We start from the raw sequence: 17,997 nt of genomic DNA on the forward strand, positions 1-17,997 counted from the left end.
AAACCATTAATCTTATTGCCACCGCACCAGGGCAAATGGGAAGAGTGAAGGTGAAGAGCCAGAATTGCCACAACTAATGTGATGCGCCACTTCTGGAGTTGCCTTCGGGCTGGTATTTTTAGGCTTGGAAGGGCCCAATAACCAGGGACCTTCTCAGCATGATAATGTCAGCCTGCGGCTGTCTGTTTTACCTTTGCTGATTATCAAAATAGGCGGAATACCATCACGTTTTTTCTTTTAATTATTTATTTATTTAGAGATGTGAAAATCAAAACCAATTTTAAAAGGACACCACACATACTAAAAACATGGATTCCTGAAGAGGGCCCTAGATCAACTGAATTACTTTCAGAGAAGACTGTGCCAAACATCGCGTCACCGAGTCTTATATAAACTCAAAGACGCAATGTGGCCAGCCAATCACTGTAATGCTAGTAGCCAACATGGCAGCATCATTACCACGTATGGCAGGCAATCTCCTCATGATGATTGGCTGTCTAACAGGTGCGAAAATAAGAGGCGGGGACATGAGCATGGCGTTCAAGCACCTGCAATACTCAATTGAGTATCAAGTGTACCTGAGCACCGCGATTTTTAATTGAGTATTGGGCAGTGGTGACCACTCTCGCTCGTTACTAATAGTTTGTCAGTACTCTGAGAGCAGTGATATTATACCCAGTTGTCATTGCTGACGTGCAGCTGCTATAGTGATTTTTCTAAAGAATAGACATTGAATGTGATTTATCACTGTGCTGAACTCATGCAATAAAGAGCACCATATGTTCATAAATGATGAATGCCCAGTGATAGTCTCAGGTCTAAGACAATGGGCTTTTTACATAGACACCTGTTATTTTCAGAAATAATAAAATAAATTGTAACTCATTTTACCGTAAATAGTATACAACATTTAATGACTTTTTTTCAGCACCACACATATTGTAATATTAAAGTTGACTAAACTAAAAGATGTTACTTTCAGCTTTGAACATTATCTGAACAGTAATATTCATAATTTTATAAATAGTGATGGCCTCCAGCAGCTCCCAACCGACTATATACTATTTTGTATGATATTTTGGTTCAGCAATGTGGCGGCTACCAGCCTTTAACATAGATGTGAGCAAAGACTATAGGGTGCTTTACACGCTGCGACATCGCTAACGATATATCGTCGGGGTCACGTCGTTAGTGACGCACATCCGGCGTCGTTAGCGACATCACAGCGTGTGACACCTAGGAGCGACGATCAACGATCGCAAAAACGTCAAAAAACGTTGATCGTTGACGCGTTGCTCCTTTTCATAATATCATTGGTGGTGCATGCCGCTGGTTGTTCGTTGTTCCTGCGGCAGCACATATCGCTACGTGTGACACCGCAGCAACGATGAAAATCTCCTTACCTGCGGCCACCGGCAATGAGGAAGGATGGAGGTGGGTGGAATGTTCCGCCCGCTCATCTACGCCCCTCCGCTTCTATTGGACGGCTGCCGTGTGACGTCGCTGTGACGCCGCACAAACCGCCCCCCTTAGAAAGGAGGCGATTCGCCGTCCAGAGCGACGTCGCAGGGAAGGTAAGTCCATGTGATGGGTGTAAGCGATGTTGAGCGCCACGGGCAGCTATTTGCCTGTGTCGCACAACCGACGGGGGCGGGTACGCTCGCTAGCGAGATTGCAGCCTGTAAAGTGCTCATAAGACAAGAAAAGTAACACTAACATTTTTACCTCTTTCATTAGGGTTAAAAAGAGCAAAAAAAAATCTTAAAAATATTTGTATACTAACTTAGACAAAAGATTATATATTCGTGAAATGCAGGATCATGGCTAGTAATCATTTTCTCACAAATTGTTTCAGACACTTAGGAAGAGCTCACATTTTGGCTTTGGACATTTTTATCTTTGAAAGGTGTTAGTAATAATAATTATTAATCACTTTCATCACAGCATTTTCAAACCAATAATCTCATCTATTTGTACCTAGGCTTATGTTTACGGTCTGAGTGTGCCAAGTATTCAGACTAAATGAAAATATAGCTCTTCTAACCACGAGTGGCATGCCTCATAACAAGCTGTAGAAACTCACTAAAGCATGGTTGCTATGTCGTGGGAATCTTGAGAATCTCTAGCTTCACTCGCTCAGCATCCAAGCCTTTAGCTAAATAAGCTGGATGGAAAATCATTGGAAACCAGCACAGATCCCAGACAACTCACAGCAAAGTAGCAATCACAAAGCATCCATTAAAAAATGGCCAACTGTTTACATGACTGGAAAGATGTCTGAGAATTAAACAAGGATGGGAAGATTTTAGTCACTTCGATACTTTCTAGAAAAAAAACTATAAAAATGCAATGGCCGCCAGTAAAAACTGCGATTTATTAGTAGTAAAACAATGAAAAATTGAAATAGAAGTATAAAAAAAAAATAAACAAATTCTCTAATGGGAATAATTGCAAAGTGATTGTAAAACAAGCAATTGTACAACTGATTTCTTCTTAAAAATGGTTTCCGTTCTCAAGAATGAATGTAGTTTTAATTCTATTGTTTACTGTTTACATTACTGGCAATCTATCAATAGTGACTGTGCAGTGCTTACAAGTTCTATCCAATAGAGCTTGAAAATGCTTTTCTGACTGGCTGGGTTCGGTTAAACTACACTACTCCATTGCTGCGGATGCACATCTGACACTGCCTCCAGCATTAGAGAGTGTTAAGCCCAGATCACTAGTTCAGCAATGCTGTTGGTCCAAACTGTCAATCAATCCAGAGCAGCGACACCCCATGGGAAGATAAGATGAAGGGGATTGGTACAATTCTGAAAACCTGCAACCAGCCCTTTAATCCATATATGAACACCAAAAAGTAAAGGATTAAATATTTTATAAAAGCCTGAAATGGTATATCTGCACGGTGGCTCAGTGGCTAGCACTGCAGTCTTGCAGCGCTGGGGTCCTGGGTTCAAATCCCACCAAGGACACCATCTGCAAGGAGTTTGTATGTTCTCCCCGTGTTTGCGTGGGTTTCCTCCGGGTACTCCGGTTTCCTCCCACATTCCAAAGACATACAGATAGGGACTCTAGATTGTGAGCCCCAATGGGGACAGTGTTGCCAATGTATGTAAAGTGCTATGGAATTAATAGCGCTATATAAATGAATAAAATTATTATTATTATTATTAAAATGTCTTCTTTGAATACTTGACAAAGGATAAAACAAAAACATTTAATAAATATTAAAATATATCATTATTCTGAATATATTAGTAATACTATTGGCATAAACGTAAAAAAAAGTAATAAATCATCTAGAAAATAGTATACTAAAAAGATTGTGCTCATAAAGATTAAAAGTTGGTGTTCGGAAATGGAGTAGGATTGTCCGACAATTATTCAGCCCCCAAAAATTGAAACAAAATAATCAAAATGCTTAAAGGGAACCTGTCACCAGTTTTTCGGCCTATAAGCTGCAGCCACCACCAGTGGGCTCTTATATACAGCATTCTAACATGGTGTATATAAGAGCGCAGGCTGCTATGTGGAACATAAAAAACACTTTATAATACTTACCTAACAGTCGCGCTGTGGTGGATTCTGGTCAGATGGGCGTCTTCGTTCTCCGGTACTGGTGCCTCTTCATTCGGCCATCTTCGTCCTCTTTCTTCCGAAGCCTGGATGCAGGAAGCATCCTACGTCATCCACACAGGCCGGCATTGAGGTCCTGCGCAGGTGCACTTTGATCTGTCCTGAGCAGGGCAGATCAAAGTATTGTAGTGCGCCTGCGTGGGACCGGCGAGTGTGTCGGCGAGTGTGTATGATGTAGGATGCGTCATGCACACAGGCTTCAGAAGGAGGACAAAGATGGCCAAAAGAGGAGGCACCGGCACCGGAGAATGAAGACACCCATCTGACTAGAATTCACCACAGCGCGACCGTTAGGTGAGTATTATAAAGTGTTTTTTACATTTTACACAGCGGCCTGGGCTCTTATATACAGCATGTTAAAATTCTGTATGCACCGTGTGCAGAATTATTAGGCAAATAAGTATTTTGATCACATGATCATTTTTATACATGTTGTCCTACTCCAAGCTGTATAGGCTTGAGAGCCAACTACCAATTAAGTAAATCAGGTGATATGCATCTCTATAATGAGGAGGGGTGTGGTGTAATGACATCAACACCCTATATAAGGTGTGCTTAATTATTAGGCAACTTTCTTTCCTTTGGCAAAATGGGTCAGAAGAGAGATTTGACTGGCTCTGAAAAGTCCCAAATTGTGAGATGTCTTGCAGAGGGAGGCAGCAGTCTTGAAATTGACAAACTTTTGAAGCGTGATCACCGAACAAGCATTTCATGGCAAATAGCCAACATGGTTGCAAGAAGCGTGTTGGGCAAAAAAGGCGCAAAGTAACTGCCCATGAATTGAGGAAAATCAAGCGTGAAGCTGCCAAGATGCCATTTGCCACCAGATTGGCCAAATTTCAGACCTGCAACGTTACTGGAGTATCAAAAAGCACAAGGTGTGCCATACTCAGGGACATGGCCAAGGTAAGGAAGGCTGAAAAACGACCACCTTTGAACAAGAAACATAAGATAAAATGTCAGGACTGGGCCAAGAAATATCTTAAGACTGATTTTTCAAAGGTTTTATGGACTGATGAAATGAGAGTGACTCTTGATGGGCCAGATGGATGGGCCAGAGGCTGGATCAGTAAAGGGCAGAGAGCTCCACTCCGACTCAGATGCCAGCAAGGTGGAGGTGGGGTACTGGTATGGGTTGGTATCATCAAAGATGAACTTGTGGGACCTTTTCGGGTTGAGGATGGAGTAAAGCTCAACTCTCAGACCTACTGCCAGTTTCTGGAAGACAACTTCTTCAAGCAGTGGTACAGGAAGAAGTCGGTATCGTTTAAGAAAAAACATGATTTTCATGCAGGACAATGCTCCATCACATGCATCCAACTACTTCACAGCGTGGCTGGCCAGTAAAGGTCTAAAAGATGAAAAAACAATGACATGGCCCCCTTGTTCACCTGATCTGAACCCCATAGAGAACCTGTGGCCCTTCATAAATTTGTGAGATCTACAGGGATGGAAAACAGTACACCTCTTGGAACAGTGTCTGGGAGGCTGTGGTGGCTGCTGCACGCAATGTTGATTGTAAACAGATCAAGCAACTGACAGAATCTATGGATGGTAGGCTGTTGAGTGTCATCATAAAGAAAGGTAGCAATATTGGTCACTAATTTTTTGGGGCTTTGTTTTTGCATGTCAGAAATGTTTATTTCTATATTTTGTGCAGTTATATTGGTTTACCTGGTGAAAATAAACAAGTGAGATGGGAATATAATTGTTTTTATTAAGTTGCCTAATAATTCTGCACTGTAATAGTTACCTGCAAAAACAGATGTCCTCCTAAGATAGCCAAATCTAAAAAACCCCACTCCAACTTCCAAAAATATTAAGCTTTGATATTTATGAGTCTTTTGGGTTGATTGAGAACATACAGTAGTTGTTGATCAATAATAAATCCTCTAAAATACAACTTGCCTAATAATTCTGCACATGGTGTATAAGAGCTTACTGGTGGTGGCCGCAGCTTATAGGCCGAAAAACTAGTTATAGGTTCCCTTTAAAACTTATAGGTCTCTTCACTTTCCATTAGAGGTCCCAATTTTATTAACGCTAGGAATGACATAATCTACAGCACTATTTTTGTCTGACGATCCAATTCTAAATATATGGCAATGTTCCATCAGCAATATGAATGAGCAAAGGGAGTGAATTATTTTATTTAGGAACTGTAGGTTCAAAATTGTATGTAAACATTTACCTTCAGTATTTATATGACCTGCATTCACAATTCTACAAAGTCTACAACTTAATTACAGTGAATCTGTTACCAGATGTTTGCTACATCATCTGGGACCAGCATGACGAAGGAGAAGAATCCCTGATTCCAGCGGTTTGTCTTTGTCATAACTGGTTGCTACAGTTTTAATTAAAAACTGTTTTATCAGCTGCAGATCTAACAGTTCTCTGAATGCTGAGCTCTATATAAACCCGCCCACAACACTGATTGCTTTCTGTATATATTGTGTATAGGTAAAATGCTGCCAATCAGTGGTGAGCTAGTCCTTTAGTGATAATCTCCGGCTGATAAAACAATGGTTTTATAAAACTACCATAAGCAGCTCAGTAAGTGACACATTACTGGAATCAGGGACCTTGTCCCTATCCTATGCTACTTTCTGAATAGGCAGCAAAAACCTGGTGACAGATTCCCTTTAATTCCTTTTACAGTCAAAGTCACTTTGCTTGCTATGTATTTCCAGCACTGACACTGTCTCTTTCCTCTCCTCATGGGCAGTATGCCAGCAATGTAAATGATACCCGATATCGGCTTTCTTATGTAAAAGCTGTATATACTGTGGATATTTCTGGAAAACTGGTGAAAAAACTAAATAAGGAAAATATCCACAAGTGAAAAATATTCTCAAGTTTTGAAAATTTTAATCAGAAACCAAGATCGTTAGGACTAAGAGGTGTTGAGTTTAGTGGTATCACAAAAAAATAGAAAAGAGCCTTGTTTTAATTGTCACTATGTCTTCTGCCACTCAATATGAATACTACTGGCAAAACTTGTGCCACCAGAATAATTGACTCTTAATGCCCCGTTACACGCAACGACATTGCTAATGAGATGTCGTTGGGGTCACGGAATTCGTGACGCACATCTAGCCTCGTTATCGACGTCGTTGTGTGTGACACGTACGTGCGACCGCTAACGATGCAAAATACTCACCAAATCGTTCATTGTTGACACGTCGTCCATTTCCCATATATCGTTGCTGATGCTGACGCAGGTTGTTCGTTGTTCCTGAGGCAGCACACATCGCTACGTGTGACACCCCAGGAATGACGAACAACACCGTACCTGCATCCTCCAGCAACGAGGTGGGCGTAACTTTCATGCGGCTGCTCTCAACCCCTCCGCTTCGATTGGATGCCTGCCGTGTGACGTTGCTGTGACGCCATACGAACCGCCCGCTTAGAAAAGAGGCTGTTCGCCGGCCACAGCAACGTCGCTAGGAAGGTAAGCACGTTTGACGGGTACTAGCGATTTTGTACACCATGGGCAGGGATTTGCCTGTGACGCACAAACGACGGGGGCGGGTGCTTTCACAAGCGACATTGCTAGCAATGTCGCTGCGTGTAAAGCCCCCTTAAGAAATCTACCAAAAGTGGAACTGCCCTTCAGTGAAGCTCCCAGCCCCATGGCCTCTGCCTGGGATTCAAGCCAAGAATCTCTCACACACCAAGCAAGAATCATACCCCGAGACCAGCGAGGGGAAGAAAGTGGAACTGGTCAGCTCTCTGGTATATGTTCGAAACTTTCATGAGTGTCACCCAGAAAAGTAAAGCGTAGTTAACAAGATGCAAGCAAGATGCCAATACCGAACTCTGAACAATGTTCCATGTATCTGATTCTGAAAATACTACATGTAGTGAATTTGTTACATGAAAGAGAGAAGGCATCTGCTGCTCTTAGGGAGGGAATTGGAAGGCAGCTGTCAGCTACAGGGTTAGTAAGATTTCCAGTGGGGACTGGGGCAGCTGCGGCTCTACATTTTGCTCATCGGCATACCAGGCACAGCTAGTCCTTGGAGAGAGACATTCTTTACTATTTTCCAACTAATATTCATATTGTGTAGAACTTATCATCAAGTGGCTGTCGGGGCTGACCGCACACTATATCCCCATGTTGTAATAGTCCACAAGTCAATCAGTAGCTCCCCGAGCATTGATATCCAGGTCAATTCCTTTGAAAGGAAGATGAATATGTATAAAATGTCATATGAATTCATAAGAATCTATGATGGCACCAATTTATTAATAGAATAACACTTAACCGGTTCTATTTTTTGCTTTGAATGTCTTAGTCGTCTTTGTGTTGTCTACCGAAAGGCAAATGGGTGGTCAACAATATAAATTAGGAAGGGAAGATGCTAGTCTGGAATGTCAATCATTATTGCTGCCAGACACATAATCACATTGACTAAATCCTTAACAAATTCCAGAACAAGTTCACATTCCTACGACTGTACTACTGTAATTCAACCAGTGCTTTTGTCTGCAGCTTTTACTGAACATTTGCCTGTGGTCTTGATACATTTCCCTTATTTGTAGCGCAGGACAGAATAATCCTTATGTCAACACTACCATGCTAATACTGCTTGCCACTCCAGCAGGCACGTTACACATTCCCAACTCTCTCCTAATGTAACCCCCATTAGTCTTTTATTTCTCTATGACACTTCGAAGTCACATTTCATTAGCTAATAATTCTCAAATTCTTCTTTTTTTATTTCCCCCAGGTAAAGTAAATGAGCCCATTCTCAGCTCCTGTGCCGACGCCATTCCAGCAGTGTCAGTACTCGCATTTCCGGGGTTGACATGACCGCATGTGAGCCCATGTCCAATCACCACCAGCTTCTGTCTCCCCAACTTCAGATGCAGGAACAATCAACAGGAAGTGATCCGCAGTGTTCCTGATCACTAACTCACTTGTCCAAAGGTGGGAAGACAGACAGATCATTTGTGATGATGAGACATGGGGTTTGCGTGACGTCACAATGTCATGTGAGCCTCAAGTCAACACCGCCAGACGTTGAATATAGGCTTTTTTATTTTACCTGGGGGAGACATGTGGAATCAGAAGGGGTTGTCCTAGCAGTGTACACCCCATTTAAGTGGCTGCTTGTAATCAATAACTCTGGTATCTACATGTCCAACAACATTCCCATATTGCCAGGTGTTGCCATTAACAGATCATTCTAAATTGTGACCAGGATTCAGGTAAGCCCCTAATGCCAGTGTACAGGAGGAGGAATATATGTTTGCCTGGAAATAGTGTTAAAGGGAATCTGTCACCAGCTTTTGTCACCTTATCTAAGAGCAGCATGATGTAGAGACATAGATCCTGATTCCAACAATGTGTCACTTATTGAGCTGCTTATTATAGTTTTAATAAAATCAATGTTTTGTCCGAGGACTAATAAACCTGCTGCCAGGTAGTCAAGCATATACAGAAAACTGCCAATCAGCGATGGGGGTGGGGTTATAGAGCACCACATTCAGATCACTGTTAGAGCTGCTGGAGATAAAAGAGTGATTGTATCAAAATGACAGCAAACAGCTCAGTAAGTGACACATTGTTAGAATCAGGGTTTCTGCACCTCCATCATGCTGCACTCAGATGGGGTAGCAAAAACTTGGTGATATCTTCCCTTTAAAGAATTTTCAGAAAAGAATAGTACATGAGCAAATAAAAAAAAAATATTGTAATATGATAATGTCTTATCAGAGAAATTAGCTTCTTTATCCTCCTGAACTGATCTTTCATTCTCAAAATTGTCAATTCATGGGTAAAATCTGTATTCTGCGAATACAAACTTTCCCATTGCTAAGATAGATGACAGTTGGTGCTCCTAAGGTGCTATGGAGAAAAGTAACTGTGGTTCAGGAGAATAAGCAGCAGAATATCTGTGTCAGCCGTTAGCCTTCCCCTCCTCCTCCCCTTCCCCTCTCCATAAAACTGTATAAGCACCAACTAATATTTATCTGAGTAATGGAGAAATCTGAGGGCAGTAAGAAGCTAATTTGTCTGATCAGATATATTACAAAGTTGCTCATTTTCATTTGTACTATTGATTTATGAAATAAAAATTAAATCAACGGTTATGCTTTGTCACCTACCACAGTGGTATCAGATAACTTGAAAGAAGGCAAGAATTTGCAAGGAATTATAATGATTTACACCACAGTTTCTGTTAACCATGACATTTTTTTAATCAATAGTTCATTTGTTAGATGTCAGTTTAATACCATGTCATAAAAATGGCAAGAATGTTTGCTTGAAATAGATTCAAGCATAATACGACATAAACCACACGACTCGGCTCAAGGAACTGAATTAGTGAAATAATCAGCAAGTGATCTTTTCTTGTAACCAGCAGGATTTCCACTGTTGACACCAGGATTTAGTCAGCCCAACTGCCATCAGTATTGTATTCATTGCTGTATATTTTGTTACCAGTTTAGACCAATACAGAAAACTACTCAGCCCCAACTTGTATATGTCCTAAGAATATACACCGAAAATCTGAATCCACTTCATCTGGATGGATTTTCTTAGATATCCAGATGGATGGTCATTATCATTATTAGTGATGCGCGAGCATGCTCGGTACTGCTCATTACTCGATCGAGCATCGGGGTTCTCGGGTACTCACAGTGATCAGCCTAGTATCGTGGGAGCTTGCATGTATCATCCGTGAAACAATAACCACAAAACACAGGCTTGCTTCACTGCATGATGTGCCTAAGAACCCCAAGGAGAACCATTAGCAGTCTCTGAATAGCTCTCACTGTGGGTAAAGCAATATTTTCAGATCCCAACTCATTTTATTAGATCATAAAGGTAAACCTAGGCTAATGTTGTTGTCAGTTGGGACAGAAATCAGTTACCATTGATTTCAATGTAAGAACATACTATGATGAGCCCACTTTTTTATACATCACTGTTAGGCCAATGTCTAATTATTGCACAATTATTATTCTCTGTGATTGGTTTGATGATCAGGAAGCATTCAGCTTAGCCAATCTCAGGAGGGTTATCCAAAAAGCATCTGACTAAGGACGGAGTCTCGTATCTCATTAACCGACACAGCCCCATACTCTCCTGACAGGAGCAGGTGGGCTGCATATATTTCTATGCAGCTGAGATGCTCTTGTCCGTAAGGCGGTAGGCCGTGTCAGGTGATGTGATGTGAGACTTGCGTGAGTCTCTTGCAAGTGTGACTCCAGCCTATTATGAAAAATAAATGTTGAAAAAATATGCAACTTTTTTAAAAAATTGTATTGTTTTTGAGCAGAACATATTAGATACCATTCTTCATATTTTTATTGTATTGACTCCAGATTTCATGTCACCTTCCCTTTCAAGCAGACAGAAGAGTCATTATGAGTAGCGGGCGCAATGTAAGTCAATGGGAAATACTCGCTAAGTAGCGAGTAACCTGAAAGTCGTACTATTTGCTACTCGCACGAAAAGTACGGCTTTCGGGTTACTTGCTACTTAGTGAGTATTTCCTATTAACTTATATTGTGCCTGATACTCGTAACGAATATGCGAGTAGCTGGTACTACTCGTTAACAGCATAGCAAGTACGAATAGTTAACTACTCGCTCAACAATAAAACCTGGTCACATACCCTGGATTGTATATGAGAAGCAAGAAAATACGGACCTATTAATTTCTTGAAAAATTCATTTTTCATGTTTCACTTTATGAAATGAGTCTTACAATAGTATTAAGATTTTTACAGGTAGCACAAAAACTGGAGAAACCTTCATTGTGATTGCTACTTTCAAGGACAATTCAAGGACAGGACGCGCTATTTGTACTTTACTATAAGTTAGTTCTGAATGACCCTACAGTACAGTACTTGAAATCTAACATACTGACACATTCCTCTGCAGGGAAGAAAGAGCTAAAGAGGATAATAAACACCTGTTTTCCTCTAAGATTTGTAGGGCAAAACACTTTGTAATTATTATTAATTATATCAGTTTGTAGACAGCATAATCCATCCCATTGGACTTATTTATGATGTGTGATGATTAAGTTCACATAGAACATTTTGCATGCAAAAATATTCAACAAATTTTTTAAAGGGAATCTGTCAGCAGGTTTTTTCTCCCTCATCTGAGAGCAGCATGATGTAGGCAAAGAGATTCTGAATCCAATGATGAATCACCTAGATTACTTGTTGCGGGCTTTCTGACACAATCTTAATTTTTAGCTTTAGTCATGTAGCAGAGTCCAGAGAGCTGTCCGTGCCAATACCAGGCTCTCTATAGAAACTGTACATTGACAGTGAGGTGTCAATCAGAGGAGGGAGCGTGTCATTCTGCTGTATATGTGCCTTACAGCATGTTGGTTCAGCTTTCAAAGCAAAAACCATTTCTTTATAGGAAGAATCTACTTCAGGAAAATCTCTTTTCAGGCCTCATGCACATCAGTGTTTTAAGAGTTTTTTTTACCTCAGTATTTGGTGAGGTCATATGCACACGTTTAGTATTTGGTGAGTTTCTACTTCAGTATTTCTTAGCCAAAACTTGGAGTGGAACTATCGGAGAAGTATAATAGAAACACGAGCACCACTTCTGTATTATTATCCACCTCTGATTTTGGCTTACAAATACTGAACTAAAAAAAACCTCACCAAATACTCAAGGTGTGCACGTGGCCTTTAAAATTCTGAGGTAAAAAAAACCTTACCATATGCTCAACATGTGTATGTGGCCTTGCAAATACTGAGGTAAGAAACTCACCAAATACTTAATGTGTGCAATTGGCCTTATAAATGCTGAGGTAAAAACTCACCAAATACTCAATGTGTGCACATGGCCTTACAGACATTGAGGTAAAAAGCTCACCAAATACTCAATATATGCACGTGGCTTTACAAATACTGAGGTGAATAACTAACCAAATGCTCAACCTGTGCATGTGGCCTTACAAATACTGAGGTAAAATCTCACCAAACACCAATGTGTGCACGTGGCTTTACAAATACTGAGGTAAAAAACTCAACAAATACTCACCGTATGCACGTGGCCTTACAAATGTTGAGGTGAAAACTCACCAAATGCTCAACCTCAGCATGTGGCCTTAGGCCGGTTTCACACATCCGGCTTTTTGCCGTTTTGCCGTTTTGCCGTATCCGGCGCTCTCCCGTACAGATAATACAGTACAATGACAGCGCTGTAACTTCCGGGTCACATGCGCCGGTCACATGACAGCATGTAGGGTATGCACACCAGTGACTATGTAAGGGGAATACATGGAATAGCAGAAACTGCTGTGTGAATACTGACTTGAAAAATCCAATAGCTATATGCAAGAGTGAATATGTGAAAAATGGAATCTGCATTACTGCCATGAACATATGAATCAATTGAAATTTCACTACTGAATTGATCAACGCAATAGAGCCCCAACACTACGCCAAAGTATTTCTCTACGTTGGGGTCCCTAGCTCGTGTGTGTCCTCTCATGCAGTTAACCTAACCTAAAGGTTTTTGCACCAAGTTCAGACTTAGAATGGTGTTCCAAACGTTATTCCTTATTTGTTAGTTGTTTTTCGTTTGTGAACCCTCCCCAACCACACCTATTGCCAATCCATATCATACGCATAAATAGCCTGGGTCTCAGCTTCCCATACACGGTAAGTTTTTTAACTGCATGAGAGGACACACACAAGCTAGGGACCCCAACGTAGAGAAATACTTTGGCGTAGTGTTGGGGCTCTATTGCATTGATCAATTCAGTAGCCAAATTTCTCTTGATTCATATGTTCATGGCAGTAATGCAGATTCCATTTTTCACATTTTCACTCTTACATATAGCTATTGGATTTTTCAAGTCAGTATTCACACAGCAGTTTCTGCTATTCCATGTATTCCCCTTACATAGTCACTGGTGTGCATACCTTATCTCCCCATAGTGATGTTCTTTTAGGTTTTTGCACCCAGTTCAGACTTAGAATGGTGTTCCAAACGTTATTCCTTACATGACAGCATGTGACCGGCGCTTGTTGCTCTGTCATTGTACTGTATTAACTGTACGGGAGAGCGCCGGATCCGGCAAAACGGCAAAAAGCCGGATGTGTGAAACCGGCCTTAGGCTAGGGCCCCACTTTGCGTTTCCACCTGCGTTTTTGGTGCTTTTTAGGTCCGTGTTGAGAAGCACCTATTTCATGCCAAAAGGCATGCGTTTTGATTTCCCAGCAAAGTCTATGGAAAATGGGGATTTCTAGACCTCACTTTGCGTTTTAAAACGCTGCGTTTAATTTGCATATTTTGTGGCAAAAACCATGCATTCAAAGAAGCAACATGTCAATTGTTTTTGCCATTTTGGATGCGTTTTGCTAACATTGAAGTCTATGAGAAATGGCAAAAACCAAGATTCCAGCAAATTCCTGCGTTTTACCTGCTTTTCCAGTGCAGAAAACATGTGTTTTTGACTTCAAAAACGCACGCTTTTTGGACATCAAAAAAATGCAGTGTCATGATGTTTAAAACTCATTTATCAAAACGCAGGTCGAAAAGCAGGTAAAAAGCGCTGAAAACACATCTAAAACGTGGAAAATACGCATGCGTTTTCAGCGCTAAATTTCTGAAAAAGGCAACTTTGGTCAAATCAATTAAGCCCAAAACGTGTGTTTAGAACTGCAAGTAGGAAAATGCAAAGTGGGGCCCTAGCCTAAGGGTATGTGCGCACGTTGCTTTTTACCTGCTTTTTACCTGCTTTTTTGCTGCTTTTTCTTCTGCGCTGTTTAATGCCAAAATGGATGTGTTCTTCTATTCAAGCAAAGTCTATGGGAATTTGGGTTTCTTGTTCACACTATGTTGTTCAACATTCTGCCTTTTTGTGGCAGAACTTTGGTCAAAAACTCAGCTTTTCAAAGAAGCAACATGTCAATTGTTTTTGCCATTTGGGTTTTGCACTGCAAAGCTGAGTTTTTGACCAAAGTTCTGCCACAAAAAGGCAGCATTTTGAACAACATAGTGTGAACAAGAAACCCAAATTCCCATAGACTTTGCTTGAATAGAAGAACACATCCATTTTGGCATTAAACAGCGCAGAAGAAAAAGCAGCAAAAAAGCAGGTAAAAAGCAGGTAAAAAGCAACGTGCGCACATACCCTAACAGACATTGAGGTAAAAAGCTCACCAAATACTCAATATATGCACGTGGCCATACAAATACTGAGGTGAATAACTAACCAAATGCTCAACCTATGCATGTGGTCTTACAAATACTGAGGTAAAATCTCACCAAACACCAATGTGTGCACGTGGCTTTAAAAATACTGAGGTAAAAAACTCACCAAATACTCACTGTGTGCATGTGGCTTTACAAATACTGAGGTAAAAACTCACTAAATGCTCAACCTCTGCATGTGGCCTTACAAATAATGAGGTAAAACTCACCAAATAGTTAATGTGTGCACGTGACCTTACAAATACTGAAGAAAAAGCTCACCAAATATTCAACATGTGCATGAGGCCTTATTCTTCCTAAGGCCTCCGACACACATCCGTGCCGCCGGTAGGTGTTTGGCAGTTTTTTCACGGACCGGCGGCACGTAGATCAAGTAGACCTATGTTTTCATTATTGTTTGGACACACATAAGTATTTTGGAACGGAACGTGAGTCCGTTCTGTACTTACGTGCGTCCGTGATTTTTTCAAGCTGACTTGTCCACGTATTCTCCGGCAGCACGGGTGTCACACGGCCCGAACCCGTACCACACGGATGTAGTGTGGATGCGGTTCCGTGTGACACGCTCCGGAGAACACGTTTCATTAATTCAAAAATAAAAAAAACATATACTCACCTCCTTATTACCTGCAGAATCTTCCGCTGCTAAATGCTCCTGCCGGCCGCCGCTCGTTATGAGATTTTGAAGCATTTCCGCATACACTGCGTTATGCAGCCTCTTAACTTAACCAGGTTTGAGTCAGGTTTGGAGCAGATTCTACAAGGACTCTTTCTTAGGCCTCTGTCACACGTTCGTGCCTCCGGTACGTGTATGGACAGTATTCTCATGTACCAGAGACACGGGCATACGTTGACATATGTGTTCCTATAGTTTCGGGCACACGTAAGTATTTTTGCATGGAACGTGTGTCCGTTCCATACTAACGTGTGCACGTGTTCTCCATATGCCGACATGTCCGTTTTTCTCCGGCATCACAGGTGTCACACAGAACGCAAACGTGTCACACGTATCACACATGGACCACATGGATGTGTTCTGTGCTACATGCACCGAAGAAAAGACATGTGTCTATTAAAAAAACCCAAAACTTTACTCACCTTCTCCTGCCCTCCTGTCTCTGCCACTGTTGTCACTTGCTGCCGACCGCCGCTCCTTATGCTCATTGAATATTCACTTCACTGTGGCCGGAAGCAGCAGCAGCGGGGAGTCGGCAGGATCGGAGACCGAAGATCAGCACCACGGACAGCGTCGCCAGGGACAGGTGAGTAGAAAGTTCCCGTTCTCCGTGTGTTATGACGGATAACACACGGAGAACACACGTGTGCCATACACACAGCTCACCGAGGACAATCCGCATCTTTGACACGTCCATGAAACATGTGCGTGATTTTCACGGGCGTGTGACAGAGGCCTTAAAGAAGTGACCTGTCACTTCATCTTTTTTACACTCCAAGAGTTTGAAAACCTGCTCTGAAAACCTGAAAAAACTCATTGTTTGCACAGCTAAATGAATTTTCCATTGAACTGAATAAGAAGAGTGTTCATAGCTTATTTTGTGTAAAACTTTACAGCAGATTTGCTTCAAATTCCTCCCTTAAATTCTCAGTGTGAACTTACGCTAGCCTGACTGAATTTAATCAATCTTTTTTCACAAACCTAAAAATTCAAAAGTTCATAAACAATTCACAAAAAGCACAGTGTATTATCCACATTCTATTCCTCAAAGCTATTATCCAAAATACTAGTATTTTTCTCTTTAAATCTGAGAAGTGATTTCTAACCATTTCTAACCCTTTACAATGCAATTTTTCAGAATTATAGGGAACGGGCCCTATCTTAAGGAGCATTTACATTAAGGCTATGTACTCCCGTTGCATTTTTCTGTGCAGAAAATCTGGCAGGAAAAAAGCAGCTGAAAAAACGTGCATTTTATATTCCGTTTGCGCATTTTTTCACAAGCTTTTTTACATGCTTCTTTTTGTGCGTTTTTGAATCATGGTGACAGTGGGGGTTCAGGTGCTGTATTCTATCTCTGCTCGGAGCAGTGTCAGCAGTTTAACCCTCCTGAATGCTGCAATCAGTGCGATCATAGCATTCAGAAGGCAGGAAGAGGAATCGCTTACCTGTCCCTGGCGATCAGGTCCCTGTAATGCGCTCACAGGAACCTGATTGCTGCCTTAGGGCTCATGCACACGTAACTGCTTAATATTCTGCAGCGATTTGACAGCACATGTGCACATCAAATCGCTGCAGAAACACTGCATAATGGATGCAGTTTTTGTAGAAAAAAGACGATTTCATGCGCTCTGGCTGCTGCCCCCACCATAGACCGAGTGTGAGCTGCATCCATAGCGGACGGAATAATTATCATGCTCATTTTATGAATGCACAGATTTTGTCAAAATTTTAGCACCCAAATCTCTGTGTTCATAAAAGCAACGTGCGCACATATCATGCCCAATCTACATAGATTGTATAGGGGACGCAGTATGCATGCATTTACGCTGCAGTGCAATACGCAGCGTAAATGCATGCAATTACGCAACGTGCACATGAGCCCTTAGGCTATGTGTGCACTTTTTATCTGCGTTTCCACAGCGTTTTTAACTGCAGCACTTTAATGCCAAAATGCATGCGTTTTGATTTTCAAGCAAAGTCTATGGGAAATGGGGATTTCTTGTGCGCACAATGCTGTTAAAAACGCAGCGTTTTAGTTGCAGAAAATTTGGCAAAAACTCAGCGTTTAAAGAAGCAGCATGTCAATTGTTTTTGCCATTTTGGCAGCTTTTTTGCTAACATTGGAGTCAATGAGAAGTTGCAAAACGTAATCTACTTCAAAATTCTAGCTTTTAAAATGCTTTTTTGATGCAGAAAGCATGCTTTTTGGACCAATTAAATGCATGCGTTTTTGACTGGCATGATATGTCCCTTTACATACACACATAGTCCGACAATTAAATTTATGAAAATCAATAAATAAATGTAATTGTATGCATAAATATTAGCACACAGTTATCATTTTCATAAAATAAGCCATTTTTTGTATGATTTTAATCTTGATATTTGTTATCATTTTTTTCCTTTTTTTTTTAAAGTGTTTGTATGTTTGAACTTTATTTAGCATTGTATTTGTAGTCAAAACGCAT

Source organism: Anomaloglossus baeobatrachus, chromosome 3 (genome assembly GCF_048569485.1).
Source record: "Anomaloglossus baeobatrachus isolate aAnoBae1 chromosome 3, aAnoBae1.hap1, whole genome shotgun sequence".
Lineage (NCBI taxonomy): Eukaryota > Metazoa > Chordata > Amphibia > Anura > Aromobatidae > Anomaloglossus > Anomaloglossus baeobatrachus.